At 44.2% G+C, this 18,855-nt stretch overlaps 1 pseudogene; it reads right to left on the bottom strand.

Annotated features, from left to right (window-relative positions):
• Positions 1 to 944: 944 nt before the first annotated feature.
• Positions 945 to 9,652, bottom strand: LOC125538543 (annotated as a pseudogene).
• Positions 9,653 to 18,855: the final 9,203 nt, after the last annotated feature.

Below are 18,855 nucleotides of genomic sequence, written 5' to 3'. Positions count from 1 at the left end.
CGTAAAAAATAAAATAGTTCTCCATTATAGTTTATAAATATGACAACACTTCTTCTACCTATATATATAGTCATGTACTCTACATTCGCCCCCCGAGAACATCAGCGTTATGAGGAATAGAAAGGACGCACATCTACAGCCGGACGCCTCAAACCAGTCCCAAATGCCCGGGCGGGCGGATCGGTCACTGACCGGTAAAAAAAAAAATCAACCCACCCAGGTGCCTCAAACCGGCCTCAAATGCTCCGGCTATCCGGTGCCCCTTATATCCAGCCCATATGTAGGGCGGCCCGGGCGTGTCTGCCACGTCTGCCTAGCCCACCACCGACCCTACTCTGTCCAAACATAGGTGAGCTCAAAAAGACCAGGTTCGAACGCTGCAATTACAATCCAAGCACCCTAAGGAAACACTGCCCAAACATAGGTGAGCTCAAAAAGACCATACAAGAAATAAGCACATCAGCAGCTGCAGCAGTTCACACACCACAGCATAATTCGTGTGGCTTCATGCGATCTGCTGACCGATTGTAACCATACGATGAGCATGATCTGTTGGCACGTTTTTGTGCACAAAAACAGATGAATCCAAATTGATGGCAAATATTTCCACTTGCCACACGGCACACATGGTTGCATAAACATTTGCCGCATCATGTGTAATAAGTACATTTTATTTTGTGTATCATAATATATTCCCATGTCCGTGTGTATATAGTCGTCATGCAAAGCAATTTTCCTAGTACATTTAACAAAAGCGGGCAGATATTAAGAAAATCATGGCATTAAATCCAGGGAGGTGAATAAATCGAAAACATGAACAGACTAAATCAACCTTGATGACTTGAGGGACTAGTTTCAATCTCCACTATTTTATATGTGAGTAAAATCACACAATTTGATTCTTCATCATTTTGTAATAAAACTGTAGTCACTTGTCCATTGTGTCAAGGTAATGGTGATCCGGAGGGCTTGTCATCAGCTTTTGTCCCCTTGGAAAAATTGTGCTCGTTCGCATCCACAATGTTCCTTGCCATGGTAGCATGGGATGTCTCTGTTGTATCATCGCTGTCATATGTGGGCAGAGGTAACCCTGAGCTTGCTGATGACGACAACGGCCACCAGTTCCCTGTCAGGTATTGCTTAACCTGAGCCACCATGTCGCCGGTCCTTTAAAACAAAGACCGGCTTGCAAAGCCCAAAGGGTTTGTCCTCGTCATTGCCGGGTTGTCGCCTTCGACACAGTTATTGTCAGCCGGATTCTGTAGACCATGGTCCTAAAATAAGATAAAACATATTGGCACAACAATTAAAATGAATCCATCGAGATAATAATTCGGTACAAAATATAAGAGGTTCTAAGTTCAGTATAAAATATTTGTGCAGTGGTTTAATTTTCTTTGGTGGTGACCAGCCGGGACAACCCAAAGTGATTTTGGTTTTTGTTTGGAGAAGAAGTGGAAAATGTTGGAAATATTGATGTATACCGTGTTAGCTGCAGTTGGTTTTTCAGGTGCATCATCCATGTCGTCGACCACTACCCAGTTCTCCATTAAATTCAACAGATTCATGTAGTGCTCCTCCTTGACGACAAGAATCTCTTGGGGCAATACCTGCAGCACAAGTACGCGCAATCAAATCAACAAAATTAAACTAATGAGTTGAGTAGAGTCCAACAAAAAGCAACTATATAGAGTAGTAACAGAAAGAGTTCACGTACCATTGACATGCTACCATCACCCCATTTGACTTGGATGTGTCCATTATGAAGTTCAGCAACATGCCCCACCCATGAAAGGTCGGATCCAGCAGCACTCTTCTTCTTCTTGCTATGAATCAATGGTGTGGTTTCTTCACCGCTGGCTGATCCTGACGGTAGGAGGCGAATGACAATATCTCCATAGTAAGCATATAGGTAAGAAGAGTCTCTTTTCAGCGCGTATACAGTCACGGCATCGTCACACTCAACCTCACCAGCCCCGTTCAACCATGACACGCAAGCCGTCCGGTCTCCGTAGTGCAGGCTTCTGAGGACGCCCACGGGCCGTGACAATGGAGTTCCATCAGCAACATTGTCATTGTTGACACTAGTAGTAGTCTTGCCGTCATGGTCGCCGGTAGCATCAACATGAAGAACACCGACGACGTGATGTCCCGGGAATAACTCTCCATCCACTACTTGAAAGGGGGCGACAGTCGCTGAACTTATGCCTTGTTGTCGTGTGCCGTCCTGCCATAGCACGTCAAGGGAGGTACGTGTGTTGGCAACGACCATGGGACACTCCACCTCCGCCTGAGCAGTTGGTGCATCACATTCATCATCATCAGTCGCATTGTCTTTGCGAAAAAAGCAGCGGTCAGCTACCCCCCAGCTACAGCTACCCCCCAGCTACAATCGTAAGCGGCGCAGAAGAAAGTAAGATCGTCCGGGTTTTGGTAGGCCGTGTTAGGAATTAATTAGTAGATTAATTAGCACATGCTAATTAATGAATAGTCATTAGTAAAGGGGTGTGTCCAACCCCGAACAGTCATGTCCCTTCTCTCTTTCTATTGCTAATAGGCACCTGTTCTGGAGGGATGCCTTCGAACAGACATCTCTTTTTCCCACCTCTTCCAGATGTATATATACTTGAGAATCAATCGAAACCAGGACTGATTGTCCTTTCGCTTTCAATCTCGTTTTACTCTAACACGTTATCACGCACTTTGCTATGCCAAAAACGAGAAGGCCAAGCAACTCGCTTCCAAGGCTACAGGAACGACGAGCGAGGCGACCAACTCCAGTGCCCGACGCCCGCGGTGGCTCCCGACTCCCACGACTACGCGCCGGCAGCCCGGCCTCCGCGCCGTGCTCCTGCGCTCCTCATGTGCTGCGCGTCCCCGCGCTTCTCCCGTGGCTGCGCCGCGCCCGGCCGCGCTGCGCCCCAGGCCACGGCCTCCGCGCCCCGCGCTCGTGCGCCCGGCCGCGCTGCGCCCCTGGCCACGGCCTCCGCGCCGCGCCCCATCTGGAATCGCCCTTGTGCCAATGCGCGCCGCGGTGGATGTGGAAGACGCGCTCGCCTACGTCTCCGCACCAACCAGCGCCTCCGGCGTGATTAGACTTGGAGCAGGAATGGAGGCCGCCGACGCAAAAACCACACCGCAGCCGGAGATGTCCGCGAGCTCGTGCGGCCACGCGGAACGGCGCTTCGGGCGCGCCGTCACTGCCATCGACCGCCGCCCTGGCCGCCGCTCCGGTACGTGGGCCCATGGCCGGAGGACGCGGCCCTCCACGGCTTGGCGCGGTGCTTGTTGCGGCATCCAGCGGACACCCGCGAACTCCAGCGCGAGGCATGGCAGTGCCCGCGCATGTGGAAGGCTTCAATCTCCCTGTAGCGGCGGTGGCTTCTACGTGTAAAGCTAACCCCAAATCGATTGACTCCTTTGGGCACGGAGAGCACAATGATTGTAACCTTATCTCTTTTAAAGGTTTTTCATTTGTAGCCCTCCGGTTATGCACTAACCCTGTACAAGTGCCTGGGTATTTTCGTTGACCACCAGGTCAGGCCACCCGCTGTACTACAAATTTACATTAGAGGTTAATCTCTCCATCTCACGTTTATAATATGTAATGATTATTCCATATATACTCTATGGAAGTGGGACATGTTCAATGTATTTGCTTTTTAGCAATCCCTATAACCTGTCTTATTGGTACAGTGATGTTGTTTAGCGATTGAGATTAAATTTTCTCGCACAACAACATTGATTTGCGATTGAGAATTATTATTTTCTTGCAAAACAATCTTATTACGATTGAGATCAATTTTCTCTCGCAAATTATTAGTTCACTTTGCTGAATTATCTTGCAACTTGATACAAGATCATCTCGTTTTAATTTGAGGTCTATACAATTCAAGTTTTCACTTGAACATCAAGTTTGCAACATCATTATTATACACTACATTAGTACTAGTATTTTTCTGTTGAGTACCAAGATGTATTCCAAATCTGTTGATGTAATACATTTCCACGTTTATCACGTGTTGAGATTAATTACGTCCATTTGCAATAATGATTTTTAATCTCTTGCAAAGATAAATTCAATACCTCTGCAGTATTGTTTCTCAGTTGAGTACGAGGTATTCTAGAATATTTCTATGATGTATCTATTTCCATGTTAACCACATGTCGAGATTAATACGTCTATTTACAATTGAGATCTTCAATTTCTTGCAAATATGGATGCAAAATTCAAGGTGTTTTCTTCAAATTGATGTATTGGAATCACAAGGTAGTGTGTATATCTATTGGTTTGATTATCACCACTACTTGTTAAAGCCTACATTTTGTAATTTGACATTATAATTACTTTACAAAGTGTTGTCCCATACATTTTACTTGACATAAGGCATTAAGAGAGAGTATCTACTGGTTTCATCAGATTATACTCCCTAGTGTTGCGAGATCTACTCCCTTTTTGGAGAGTATCTTCAAGATGTCATACTTGGCAATTTGAGATACACACTAATGGTGCAAGCCACCTTCTTGAAATCATTACAATATTAACCATGATGGTTTTTGAATTTTCCGATGGTAAATTAATTATCTCTGGTTTGCTCCTATACGTAATTGATGGCTAAGTAATTTGAGGCTCTTGCCCTCAATGGCCACAACTTACTTAAGCGGGTCATGGACATCAAGATCAGTCTTACATCCCATGGCATAGCGTGTGCAATCCAAACCACGCCAAACAGGACGCAAAGGACCTCATGGGTAAAGGTTTGAAACTCACTTCAAACCTTCAATCTGACACCATCATGGAAGTCAGTTGTTTGCATGATGTTCTTCTAGAACCGAGCAATAAAATGACTATCCAGCTGTCACGGGACCCTATGAGCACGGAGAACATGATGGTTGAATATGCATTGACCGACATGTTTGGAGACTACCTTTAGTCCCTCAATCTCCTTAGTGATCTATTTATTTATGTCCATTTCTGATGTTCTAGTATGAACATGATTATTGTTTTCATCATATATTGTATATCACAATATATTGTATCAGCATTTTGGTACAAATTCATTTGTATGTATTCTATATATCTGACAGTGATTTTCTTGAGAATGTTCATGTCTATATATAGATTTCAACGGGGGTCAATCTGATGAAAGATGATTTGTGCCATGTGGACATATGCACCACAAACTCTATACTCAGAGAAGTGAAATGTTTCCACTCTCATTGAGAGAAAGGAGATATTTTTAAAATCGCTAGACGCGATGAGGGAAGCTAATTTCAAGGCTCGCGCACCTTAAAGTCTACGCTGAACCACTCAAACTCCTTGAACACATTAAGTCGAGGTAAGTGGCTCTTCCTAACCATTGACTAGACTATTCAGGTATTCCATGGTTCTAAAAGACACATCTATACGATGGTCTCAAGTGTGCTTTATCCACATGAAACCATTGGCTCATTATCCTGAACATCAATTACAATCAAAATTGAATGGACAACGTTGTAGAATTCTCCTTGCGTGCCTTCACTATGGCTCTAGGATTGAAGTTTAGCACTTTGTCCTATACTTCTAGACTCAAACTGGTTTAGTAGAATCCTTTATCCAAAGAACTAAGCTCATTCCATGATCTTAACCTCATAATTGCAACTTACCAACTTTACGTTGGAGTCATGCAGTTTTACACGCTCATGACCAAACTGCATAATGTTATTCCCCTCTATCTTTGATACGTGGAAATCTAACAAGTATTTCCCATCTGCGGTAATTCGGTTGCATACCGATATCACCACCCCGACATACATCATTGGCCCCTCGACATATATTTGGGATCTATGTGAGGAATAACTGTATAACCGTCAATACCTCAAGCCTCTCACATGGGTAGTTATTCAAGGTCAATATGTTGATTCAATGAGGAACATTTCCAGGCATTAGGGGGAGATTTCAAGTACCATACAGAATGCCAGGAAATTAGTGGAATGCTCAACACATTTCTGCCTCAAGTCCACGTACTCAAAGATCTGAACCATGCGTTCAGAAGATTTGCAACACATTGCAAATAACCTGCCAGATTCATTTACTGAAAAATAAAGGTGTCACATAATCCTACAATCCTGCAAAAATATGCCCAAAAGAGTGGAGGTACCAACAAAACCACTCAACTCCCTGTTCACAGCAACAGGGGGAGAAGTATGGCAATAGTACATTAGGATTCGGCTTCTCGCAAGCAAGGATATCGAGGCCTCTGAATCAGTAAATGCAAGTCAACTTCACGTTGGCAGACACCTAATGGGTAGTATACACCCAGTGGACAGGCAACCTCCACCAACCCAGGTCATAGTGCACACAATGACCGGGACATCGGGATACCCGACTCAACCGCATTGGAAATCGTGAACAGTCACCATGGGTAACAATATTTCCATCAACTCTATGTTGATATATAGATTCTGGAGGAACATATAACCGAAAGTCTACAATTGTCGACATACATTTCTCAACTAGATTGAAAAACCTTTCACATGATTCAGTTCCAAAGACCATGGCCATGGCAAAGTGTGAACAACACTCGGATTGAACTCGAGCAAAGGGTATAATCTAGGTAGAAATAATCTTCCTCAATAAAGGGAAAGGTATTCACATAAGCAATACCTACACCAGTTTTCTTCTGAAAACAGAATTGAGAACAACGAGGTGGTGAAACATAGAGCAAGTATTGTAGCACAAGGGTTCACGCAGATACCCAATTCTTCTCCAGAGGTGAAATCTCATTCCGATAACTTATATCATTGGCAGTACAAAATCATCTATCTATGCAGTTGATAGATGTAGTGATAACATATCCATGTTGATCACTAGATTTAGACATAGATGGTTCCCAATGGAATCTCACATCTGAATCGAAATGCAAAACGCAACATACACTGTGTAAAAAACCAATAAGTGACCATATGACTTATTGTTGTCGGTACATTTTGGTACAACCGACATAGTGAGTTTCTTATACACAAGGATTACTCCTACAATGATGATTACCCATGCATGTTTGTCATACACAGGGTTTATTCCTGCAATGACAAAGCACATGATCATATTAATGGCAGGTTTTGAGATGAAGGATTGGGTAAAACCTCGAGCACCTTCACTCATACATTATGGTACACTATGTTGTCTATATCCAAAATATATGGAGAAACTCATTGTGGACAAATCTTATACATCCATAACTCACATGGTTTCATTCTCTAGAAGTAGAGGAAGATCCATTAAAACCATGAGTTGATGGGAATGAGATATTGGGACACAAAGTTCCATATCCTTGTGCCATTGGACCCACCAAACACAATTGGTTGGGAGTCAAGAATATCTTTCGATATCTCCAAGGCATCAAACATTTTGTCCGAGTCTTTCAGTTTCAGAGAAATTTGGACACCAATATCATTGGATCCATTGATCAGATCCCTACCATGCTAGATAATAGACAAGCTTTGTGTTCCAGCTAGGTGTGGTAGCCATCCCATGAAGGTCTTCGAAACAGACCTCGTGGCTACATCCACCAACCATTATCTCAAAGATAATGTTGCTTGTGTTGTTTGGATGCAAACATGTTACATAGTAAGCAATATCACTATATAGCTCATCTTGCAAATCAAATCACGTGACAATCTCACTGATTTGTCTATGAAGTCTCTACCAACTTGAACATTTAAGAAAGATGTTCATGGAATTGGTATTCGACGACTTCAGGATTTGCAAGTATCAAGGGGAGTATCTTCCTAAATTACTCCTGTTCAAAGCATCATATTATACTCTTTTTCCCTTTATGAGTTTACTTTTACAGGTTCTCATCAAGGTTTTTAATGAGGTAATATCAACATGAGATCATATGTCATACTTTTTGTTTTCTCCACTAGAGTTTTTAGGAAAGTATACACGACATATTTATTGTCCTCTAAACTCTATGGATTTTCTCATATCGAGTTAAAAGAGACAATTATAATGATATGTCATATCATTTTCTCCTTATATTTTTTCCACTGGGTTTTAAAGGAGTTTTCAATGATATATTAGATCGCACTTTTTTCCTTTATGAGCTTTCCCTCAAAGTTTCTCATAAAAGGTTTAAACGAGGCCACATATGCAATACTTTCTATTTTTCCCCACTGGGGTTTTTAAAGGAAAGTAAACAAAGCATATTTATTGTTCTCCAAACTCACCAATGAGTTTTCTCCTTTCTCAAAGGTTTTCTCATATGAGTTATCAAGGAGACAATAATTATTATATGTTGCACTTTTTCTTCTTATTATTTTTCCCATTGGGTTTAAAGGAGTTTTAGCAACATATCTGCTCTATTATCCTCATATTTTTCCCACAGGGTTTTTGGGGGAGATTCTCAAGATTATAAGGAAGATTTCTCAAGATGGAAGATCTATGTACAAGAAGTTTTCAATGATGAAACATTCAAGGAGCGGTGTTGTACAAGGGGGAGTGTTAGGAATTAATTAGTAGATTAATTAGCACATGCTAATTAATGAATAGTCATTAGCAAAGGGGTGTGTCCAACCCCGAACAGTCATGTCCCTTCTCTCTTTCTATTGCCAATAGGCACCTGTTCTGGAGGGATGCCTTCGAACAGACATCTCTTTTTCCCACCTCTTCCAGATGTATATATACTTGAGAATCAATGGAAACCAGGGCTGATTGTCCTTTCGCTTTCAATCTCGTTTTACTCTAACAGGCCGAAGGGGCCGATGCCTTGACGAGCTCCTTGTCCGTGCCATGGTGCATGGATGCTATCCAGTAGACAAGGACGCCGGACGTCTCCAAGTTGCTGACGGTGCCCATCTGACGGTCAGGGTTCCAGGAGCCGTTGAGCCAGCGTGCTGCCTTGAAGAGGGAACACGGGTCTGGTGCACGGACGCGCTGCCCAGGGTTGAAAAGAGTGTTCATTTGACCGCAATACATTCGTTGTGTTTTGTTGCCGCCAGCTGAGGTGTCATGCACTAGTTGTAGCTTCTTGGACTCTGCGTTGGTGACCCTGCAGACCGCCCCGTCATCGAACAGCACATCCACGTCGATGGACACCTCGACAACCCGGCCAAGCCACGGCCCGGACACGACAAAGTCGCCGAGGTTGAAGCGCCTTACGCGCCGGAGGGTAGACGGGGGCACGCCCATGATGACATGTGTTCCGGCGGCATGCTTGGCCAGGTCGAGCATGGTGGTGACGCTGGTGACGACGCCGAGCCGGCCGTCATCGTCGGACGCCGAGCCGACCACCTGTCCGGGGCGCAGGTGGCTCCTGTCAACCACCGTGAGGTCGCCGGAGTTCTTGTATACGACAGTGTTGTCGGCAGTGGCGGATCCAGGACCCAGGCCGGGGGGCCTGGGCCTGGGGCGTGAAGAGTAAGCACCTCGTTCAATGTCCACTGTAGACATACTGTAGACTTACTGTACATGCACTTAACAGCCTGGGGCCCGGGGCTTGGATAAAACCTGGCTCCGCCCCTGGTTGTCGGCGAGGAGGACCATGAACACGTCGACGGGGATGTCGTGGTCCGCCTTGGCGTCCGCAATGACGAGGCCATGGCGGCGGAGCGTGTGCCCGAAGCTCACGAGATCTAGCAAGTCAACATGGTGGGATGCGGCGGCGGCCATCTTTCTTCCGGCGAGACTGCTTGTTCGATTGATTGCCAGAGGAGGCTCGTATAAGATGCTCACGGTCGGTGGTGTTGCAAGCTAGTACTAATATACTAAGTGTACTAGTTAAATGCCCGTGCGTTGCTACGGGCAAATAATGGTAAATAAATTAAAGGGCACCTAACGTTAGGTGCCTGAAAAATTCTTCGCATCAATCACTATTTTTTGCCATCAAATATCCAATGGTTAAGAGCACGCCCCCACATATTCATCTTCTTACTCCTCACCGGCGATGATTTCTCCTCCGTCGTGGCCTACCCAGGCCTAACCGCCTGCATCCAACCACTCCCGCCAGCTATCACCGGGTCGCCCTCACCGTGGTCGGCGCTCCTCATGTCGTCCACATCTTTGGCCTTGTGCAAAGAAGAAAGTTGCTCGCGCAACAAAATAATTCATGCCCATGAGATTTAGCAAAACCGATAAATAAAAGATTAAGCGGATGATAATTGATTCAGACACATACTTCATCGCACATTTACCATACATCAATCATAGAATAGTCCCTTGTCATTTTCTTTACCAAATCAATTACATCCAATGTTCCTAGAAAAAATGAAAGTGATTGTACAGATCTAGTTATCCCTTCCAGTTCACTCTGTCTAATGCGTGTGCACGACGTATTGTTCCTTCATTCAACGTAAGTAGTGAATTTGATCTTGGTCTATCTTGTTTCTTCGTTTGACTTGATGGGACGAAAAAATGGAAGTGATTGTACAAATCTAGTATACCTATGAGACTCATCCCCATTATCTATTTATCTTAACATGCACCCTGTCCACCTCAGCATAGTTGCCACATCACCAGTCCCGTTTGCAATGTATCATTTCCTTTCCAACCCTAAAAAACATAATGACCAATCTTTCTCCCGTGGGAGAAATCTACCTCGCGAGGCGCAACCATCTCACCGCGATTCACTTCCTTCCCCACTTCATTTTCTCCAGCAGATTTGCTCCCAATCATGGATGATCATTCACTTCATTCCTTACAAGGATGAGCGCTAAAAAATATCATGGCTTATAGTACCAATTCAACAACTCCAAATGTTTTTATCATTCTTTTCTTAATTAATTTTTGGCTTACTCATTTCTGCTTTTGATTTTTAAGCAATTACTTTTAGTTCAGTCCTCTCATGTTATATTATGCTTATCCTGCACCTATTATCTTTATTATGTACTTACTTGTTAAGCTCATCGTCATGCCCACTAAGAAAGCAAAATTTATCAGCATTAACCTATGTTTATTTCTCCATTTTCTGATTGTAGGAATATTGCTATCAGTGTCATACAAAGAAATAAGATAGACCAAGATATCACTCCAAATGTACTGACCCATTTCTATTTCTCAATTTTCTAATTTTTGGATGTACAACAAGTCAAGTGGTATTATAGCAATGCAGTTTACTGTATTTGTTGGCTCATAATTCGATTGTTTCCTCTAACCTTTCTCTACCTGACCTATTTCGTGCAGGTATGTGATATTCGGAGACAAGGGTGTCAAATTTAGTCTTTTTTTGGCTCATGAGATATATGTTGGAAATATGCCCTAGAGGCAATAATAAAAGCATTATTATTATATTTCCTTATTCATGATAATTGTCTTTATTCATGCTATAATTGTGTTATCCGGAAATCGTAATACATGTGTGAATAACAGACACCAACATGTCCCTAGTAAGCCTCTAGTTGACTAGCTCGTTGATCAACAGATAGTCATGGTTTCCTGACTATGGACATTGGATGTCATTGATAACGAGATCACATCATTAGGAGAATGATGTGATGGACAAGACCCAATCCTAAACATAGCACAAGATCGTATAGTTCGTTTGCTAGAGTTTTTCCAATGTCAAGTATCTTTTCCTTAGACCATGAGATCGTGTAACTCCCGGATACCGTAGGAGTGCTTTGGGTATACCAAATGTCACAACGTAACTGGGTGACTATAAAGGTAGACTACGGGTATCTCCGAAAGTGTCTGTTGGGTTGACATGGATCAAGACTGGGATTTGTCACTACGTATGACGGAGAGGTATCACTGGGCCCACTCGGTAATGCATCATCATAATGAGCTCAAAGTGACCAAGTGTCTGGTCACAGGATCATGCATTACGGTACGAGTAAAGTGACTTGCCGGCAACGAGATTGAACGAGGTATTGGGATACCGACGATCGAATCTCGGGCAAGTAACATATCGATTGACAAAGGGAATTGCATACGGGGTTGGTTGAATCCTCGACATCATGGTTCATCCGATGATATCATCGTGGAGCATGTGGGAGCCAACATGGGTATCCAGATCCCGCTGTTGGTTATTGACCGGAGAGTCGTCTCGGTCATGTCTGCTTGTCTCCCGAACCCGTAGGGTCTACACACTTAAGGTTCGGTGACGCTAGGGTTGTGAAGATGTGTATATGCAGTAACCCGAATGTTGTTCGGAGTCCCGGATGAGATCCCGGACGTCACGAGGAGTTCCGGAATGGTCCGGAGGTAAAGAATTATATATAGGAAGTGCTGTTTCGGCCATCGGGACAAGTTTCGGGGTCACCGGTATTGTACCGGGACCACCGGAAGGGTCCCAGGGGTCCACCGGGTGGGGCCAACTATCCCGGGGGGCCCCATGGGCTAAAGTGGGAGGGAACCCAGCCCAAAGTGGGCTGGGGCGCCACTCCCCTAGGGCCCATGCGGCTAGGGTTGAGGGGAAACCCTAAAGGGGGCGCCCCTTGCTTGGGGGCAAGCCCCCCACCCTTGGCCGCCGCCCCCCCTAGGAGATTCCATCTCCTAGGGCCGGCGCCCCCCCTAGCACCCCTATATATAGTGGGGGAGAGGAGGGACTTCAAAGACCAGCCCCTGGCGCCTCCCTCTCTCCCCGTTACGTCTCTCTCTCGTAGTATAGGCGAAGCCCTGCTACTGTGACGCCCTGCATCCACCACCACGCCGTCGTGCTGCTGGATCTTCATCAACCTCTCCTTTCCCCTTGGTGGATCAAGAAGGAGGAGACGTCTCCCGTCCCGTACGTGTGTTGAACGCGGATGTGCCGTCCGTTCGGCGCTTGGTCATCGGTGATTTGGATCACGTCGTGTTCGACTACATCATCACCGTTCTTTGAACGCTTCCGCACGCGATCTACATGGTATGTAGATGTATCCGATGACTCGTTGCTAGATGAACTCCTAGATGGATCTTGGTGAAACGAGTAGGAAATTTTTTGTTTTCTGCAACGTTCCCCAACAATATAAATCTCCTTTTCATGTGCATTTATCTCTCGAAGTGGTGTGTTACACATTCAGATTCTACTATTTTACTATGGCCTTTATCATGAGACTTATAATTTTTATATGCCTTGATTTTCTGAAAACTGACGTTTATTTTGTTTTGCATGATTTAGACTACTCTTTTTGTATGAATTGATCGGGGAAATTACCAGGTAACTTCCTTTCATTATCCTCGGTTAATTATTGTGTTGTTCTATTCTAAGTCGCACTGTAGCCTACTTGGAAACAACTGCCCTCCTCAGTGGAAGTCTCAATGTAATTCTTAACTCCCCTAAATGAGATATAAATGTACGATGCAGTTTCACTTTCATGAGACTGAATTGAGATGATGCCACAATTTGACTCTTGTGCTTTGAAATGTGTCACTCGGAGCAACTATCAGACAATACAATTTCCCAAAAGAATCATATATTTCCAAGTCATTGTTAAATTTCCCACTGCAATGCGCGGGGAATCCTTTAGTTTACCAGTTATTTCATGTCTCATGGCTTGTCCTCCACGTCGCGAGACTACTCCACCAAATAGTCAGCTTCGCAATAACCCCAATGATCATCCTCAGTGAGTTTACTATCTTCCTCGACAATACTTGGCACAGGCATTAGACACACCAATTTCTGTCTAAATAGTACTTTTCTTTCATCATGTACATCTCAAAGAAGACTTAGAATTATACATACATTGATTAAAAAATCGAGTCTTTACCGAAGAAGCCTGTGCTCGAAATAATCGAGCACGGGCTTTTCTGGTCAAAATGTATCTTGTCTTTATCATGACTTATTTTTCTTGGTTAACAATACTTGTTGTTTTGTCGATATTTCAGGTTCATTAATTTTTTTACCTAGATCTTCAATGGCAAGAATAACAACAAGTAGTCGCCTCATAGTATTTAAGTAAAAATGGACAAAAGGGAACAAGATAGCTGACTCGTATATATTCTTGAAACTGTCATGTTCTTGAGATATAAATAAAATACACTCAAGGGGTTGCCGTAGAGGCAGACATGGAAAAATCCATTGGCTCACACTGTTCTCCTAATCACGTACACCTACAGTACACACAATTGTGAAACATCCATAGCCGCAATTGCCATTGGTAACCTACTGTAACTCGAAAGATGTATAATGCTGCTACTCCTATTACGTAATTGTACAAGCACCAATCATACCAGGTCCATTATTCACATCCAATGAACCCAAAGATTAGCATACCCAATAGGTAAATAATATACAAAATGGCATTTTATTGATTACAGTTTAATGAAAAAAATTCACCATTGCTTTTATTTCAGAATTAGCCCGCAGTTGTGATAAAATGATAATTCAGTTGCTTTAGTACTATGCTAAATTTCTACAAGAAACATTTGAAATCGTCACGATAGAATTGCTTCTGTTTTGGAACTAATCAAACAAATAGGAAGAACACAATATTCTTGCTATGATTTGCATCAAGAAACTTATAAAAATGGCAATACATGAGATCGGTTCTTACCACAAGAAGTGGATGCTTTCAGTTCTGACTCGTTGAGGTAAGGAAGCAGCATCACCTGCCAGCAGGGATTCGAGGACGGGCGAGATCGGAGGAAGCTGCGCCATGCGTGGAGGAGGGCTCATGGCATGACCTATCCACCTCGAGAATAACAACAAGCAAGCACGCACAGCTGTTACCCCTGCCCTCGACCAAACCTCATTGCCTACTGGAAGGAGCGGCTATGGTGGCTCGATGGCATGGCCGTGCTGCATGTCATCCAGCAGATCTCCCCAACCCTCACTTCTCTGTAACTCTTCCACGAATTGCGTTATCTGGGAGCAGCACACAACCTGTTGAAGATACTCGGGGACAGCGGCCAGCTCACACACAACCTCCAATGACGCAGGTGCGGCACTGGGAGGAGGAGGGCGTTGGATTATGCATGGACGACATCGGAGAAGGACTGCAAGGTTAGGAGGATGCGATCTGAGGCCTACCACGCTCGTTGCCTCTCAATGTCCACCTCTTTAAGGAGAACATGAGCAAGGAAGAAAATCGGCGGCTACATCCCAAGAAAGGAAAGAGAGCGGGAGAGATGAAGGGGATTGACGTCCATGCATATGTTTCCTTTTTCTTTTCTTCCCTTTTTACGTGTGTACCGAAGAATCTCTAATCAATCTCTGAAAAATCAAATCTAAATTAATCAACTATACCATAAGTTCCTCAATCACATTAATTAATATTTTGGGCAAGGTATGGAAACGTTAATTAATGTAATTTTTGAGAAGTATGGAAATATTATTTAATGTGATTGAGGAACTTATGGTATAGTTGATTAATTTAGATTTGATTTTTCAAAGATTGATTATAGATTAATCATAATTGATTTTTTCACATAAATACATTACGAATAAATGGAAGGAGTATCAGAGCGATTCGGTTTTAGCATGGGAGGGGTGGTGGGAGGTGAGACGAAAATAAACCGGACGAAAATAAACCGGGACTATTCAACCAACTCGTTCATTAGGAGTAGAGATATATAGGCTAATAATAGAACCTGCCGGCAGCTGTCTGAGTAGGATTAGAATTCCTATACTACTCGCTGTCGTCTCCTGTGCACGATCGGTGTACGTACGATATGGTAAATACTAACTTCGGCGTGACGGATTCGTCCTCCTGTGCACAATCGGGCTTAATTTTGGGTGCGAGTTCGGATTGGACTCCTATAAGGGCATCTCCACTAGGCCCCCCAACAGCCCTCCTAGAAGGCCTTTTTCATCGCCGGTGCGTATTTTTTCTTCCAGTCATGCCCCAGAAGCTTAAAAAACGCCGGATTTCGTCAAAGTTACGGCCAGCAGTCCCGACCCAAACCCACAAAGCTGGGGCGCAGCTGAGGGCGCCGGCGCTCTATTTCGCATGCATCGGCCCACTTGCCAGCCCCTCTCTCTCTCCTCTCCCCACCATGAGGAGGAGGGTGGCGTCGACGTCTTCGTGCCCGCGACGGCCATGGCGGAGGAGGAAGGACGGGGCAGGCGACGGAGCTCGCAGGGAGGAAGCCGCGTCTCCGCTCGTCCGAGACCTCGCGGGACACCGTGGTGCACGCGCCGGCGCCGTACCTCACCATTGCCCTGTCCGGCTCCAGCAGCGGTGCCGGGTCCGGCCCCGTCCGCTCGCCGCCTCACCCGGCCGGCCTCCCACACGCCGGCTGGTCGGCTTGCGCCGGCTCCGCCTCCCGCGGCTTCCTCCGCGCCGGCCTTGCTCCCTGTCTGCTCGCCGCTCCCTGCCTGCTCGCCCCATCCGGCTTCGCTAGCCACCGCTGTTCGCGTGGTGGTTGGGGTGCGCAACGAGTGGATAGCTTTCTACTTCCAGGCTATATTTTTTGCCGGTAGCCCCCCAGAGAGTGAAAAAAAGTGCCTCCTGGGAGCTCAACGGCTGGAGATGCCCTAACCAGCAATGCTTCCATTATTGTACTATGAAAATAGCGCCGGCAAAGTAGCACTGTTTTGCTTTCTCACGGCGTGGTTGCAAAGTACTCCATCCAGATCGCTCTTGACGGTCCGCTAATTAGGGGATTAGCAGCGGCATGATGGATAGGAAGCGAGACATCAGGTATGATCCATCCGTTTAATTTCCTCTTCGGTCGAGAGCATGGGTTAATTTGACAATCTTGGTACTCTTATCATTCAAAAACAATTTAGGCGAAACCGTAGGAAGAGTTCCTACCGTGTATTTTCTTCAATAAATTTTCATGTAAAAGCTTACATGCGAAATTGTCCTTCATTATTTAGACGAGTATTTGATTAGAGTAGATGGCTGATGAAAGCATTATTAGACCAACAAACCGAAACGCCTTGTCGACTATCTTCTCTACCCCAAAATTGTTGATTGTTGCTAGCCTATTATGACATGCGGTATATTTATGGAAAAAACGGTGTTGCTAAATATCAGTCGACTAAGACTTTGTTATGTCTCAGTCGATGCTCTATTCGTGAGATCTTGCATACGGATCCGTGCAAAAATTTCTTTTTAGTTTTTAGTTTTTTCTTCTTACATACTATATCACTTGATTGAGACTTGGTTAACTCTCAGAGAACTATCCACCCCCTTATGTAAGAGGAAGATGACCCTGGTTGGGGGGCTTGCATATGCTTTCGTGTCTTGTATATTGTTGTCCTTTCATTGAAATAATATTTCCGCACATTGTGTATTTCTACAAATCAAGTGCCTTTTTTTTATCTCCGCTGTTAAAATAAATAAAATCAAACTTCTCTCAATGGGTGTAGCTAAGAAAAACACTTTCACTCGGATTTTATTTGTTTGCCTACGGTAAACAATACCCTAAAGTCTTGTTTTTCTTGTCAATGGACACTATAGATTATCTAATAAGAGAACAAATAGTATATACTGATGAGCAAGCCTACTTAATGAAGCTTTTGCTTAAACCATGGTTTTTTGACGTGACATGCTTGTTTCATCCATTATGCATGCTTCATCTCTAACGTGTCTTATCATATTTTTTGCATTGGGCACCAAAAGCCTTGGGACCAAAAAATTCAAGATGCCAGGAAAAACTTTTAGACTTCGCCGCCGTGATGAGTACGGTACATTCTCTTTTGGCGAATGTGGTATGCTCAAGACTACATCGTTGGACCGTGAAACAGACAAGCGCATTTGCCTTGCATCAGTACTTGACAACTACAATGAACTCATGAAGAGAGGTATGCTTACGTGGGAAGCTTACAAAGGGCACCGCCACACCATTGAAAACTTACTACAAATTATCAGGGACAGTATCAGGAAATACAAGGAGCGTCGCTTGCAAATGGGGCTATTTTACTTGGTGCAATATCGAAATGGCCATGGGCTACAAGGCATACGACCCCATACACACTTGTACCGCATGCCTCTCAGGGAAGCGCTAAGGAAATGGAGACAAGAAATCAAAAAGAGAAAACAACTACTGGACGCACCCAGCAATTCCGGGAAATTAAACATTCGTGACACCATCGTGTTAAGTTCGTCTTTGAAGAGGCTGGTCGTATATACCTTGTCTTCCATTATATTAGGTTGCGTGATAATATTTCTTTGAAAGGTTTTGAATAGTGTGTACTATTGGTTGCTTTTTGTATGATGGTTTTTTTCCTTGGGTGAGATATTTTTCTCTTAATGCCTAAAGAAAAACTATGTTTTCAATGCACCGGATGTTAATCCTTTCACCATGTGTTTTCTGATTAACACCACATATATTTTACAGGGATTGAGTGTCTATTTAGGGAACAATGGTGACTAGGAAAGGGGATTCTGCCCCCCCCCCCCCTCTATTTCTAGAGAGAGAGATGTCAACATAGTCGTGAACCGCAGAAAATAGGAACTTGCATACGACACTAAATTAATAGGTTAGTTCCTGATAAAGCTTTGAAACCATTGCACAAACTAAAAGATAATAGGCATGAAACCTACGAAAATCAGAGTTATGTTGGAGACGTATCACACACCACACCCGCTTTGCCTAGCGGCCTTGTCCGGCGATAGCGAGGGGAATCGGATCTCTAGGTGCTTCACCGCACCATGTCGACCTGTAGAGAGAGACGAGGTTGATTGGTTCGATCTTTTTTGCAACAACTATTGTCGTATGATTAGCGAATATATATTGATTATGGTAGCTATCTAGTGACGAGTAAGCATGTACGTGCAATGCACATCTAGTTTGAGTTGAAAATTTGGATACTTAATGTTTTAAATTTCAAACCACATATAGGTACTTAAGTTTAGCCCCAGTTTTCGCAACCTTGTCCTCAAGGTCCTATTCGGCCTTCAGGAGCTCGACCCATCTATCGTTAGGCTCGTCCTGTTCAGATTTGAGCTGCTGGGTCTTGTGCTTGATGCTCTTGGCCGTATTGGCCAATCGACTGCGAAAAGTTT

This window comes from Triticum urartu, chromosome 2 (genome assembly GCF_003073215.2).
Source record: "Triticum urartu cultivar G1812 chromosome 2, Tu2.1, whole genome shotgun sequence".
In the NCBI taxonomy this organism is placed as follows: Eukaryota; Viridiplantae; Streptophyta; class Magnoliopsida; order Poales; family Poaceae; genus Triticum; species Triticum urartu.
Note: the sequence above shows the minus strand (reverse complement) of the source record. Positions and strands in the feature narration are given on the sequence as shown.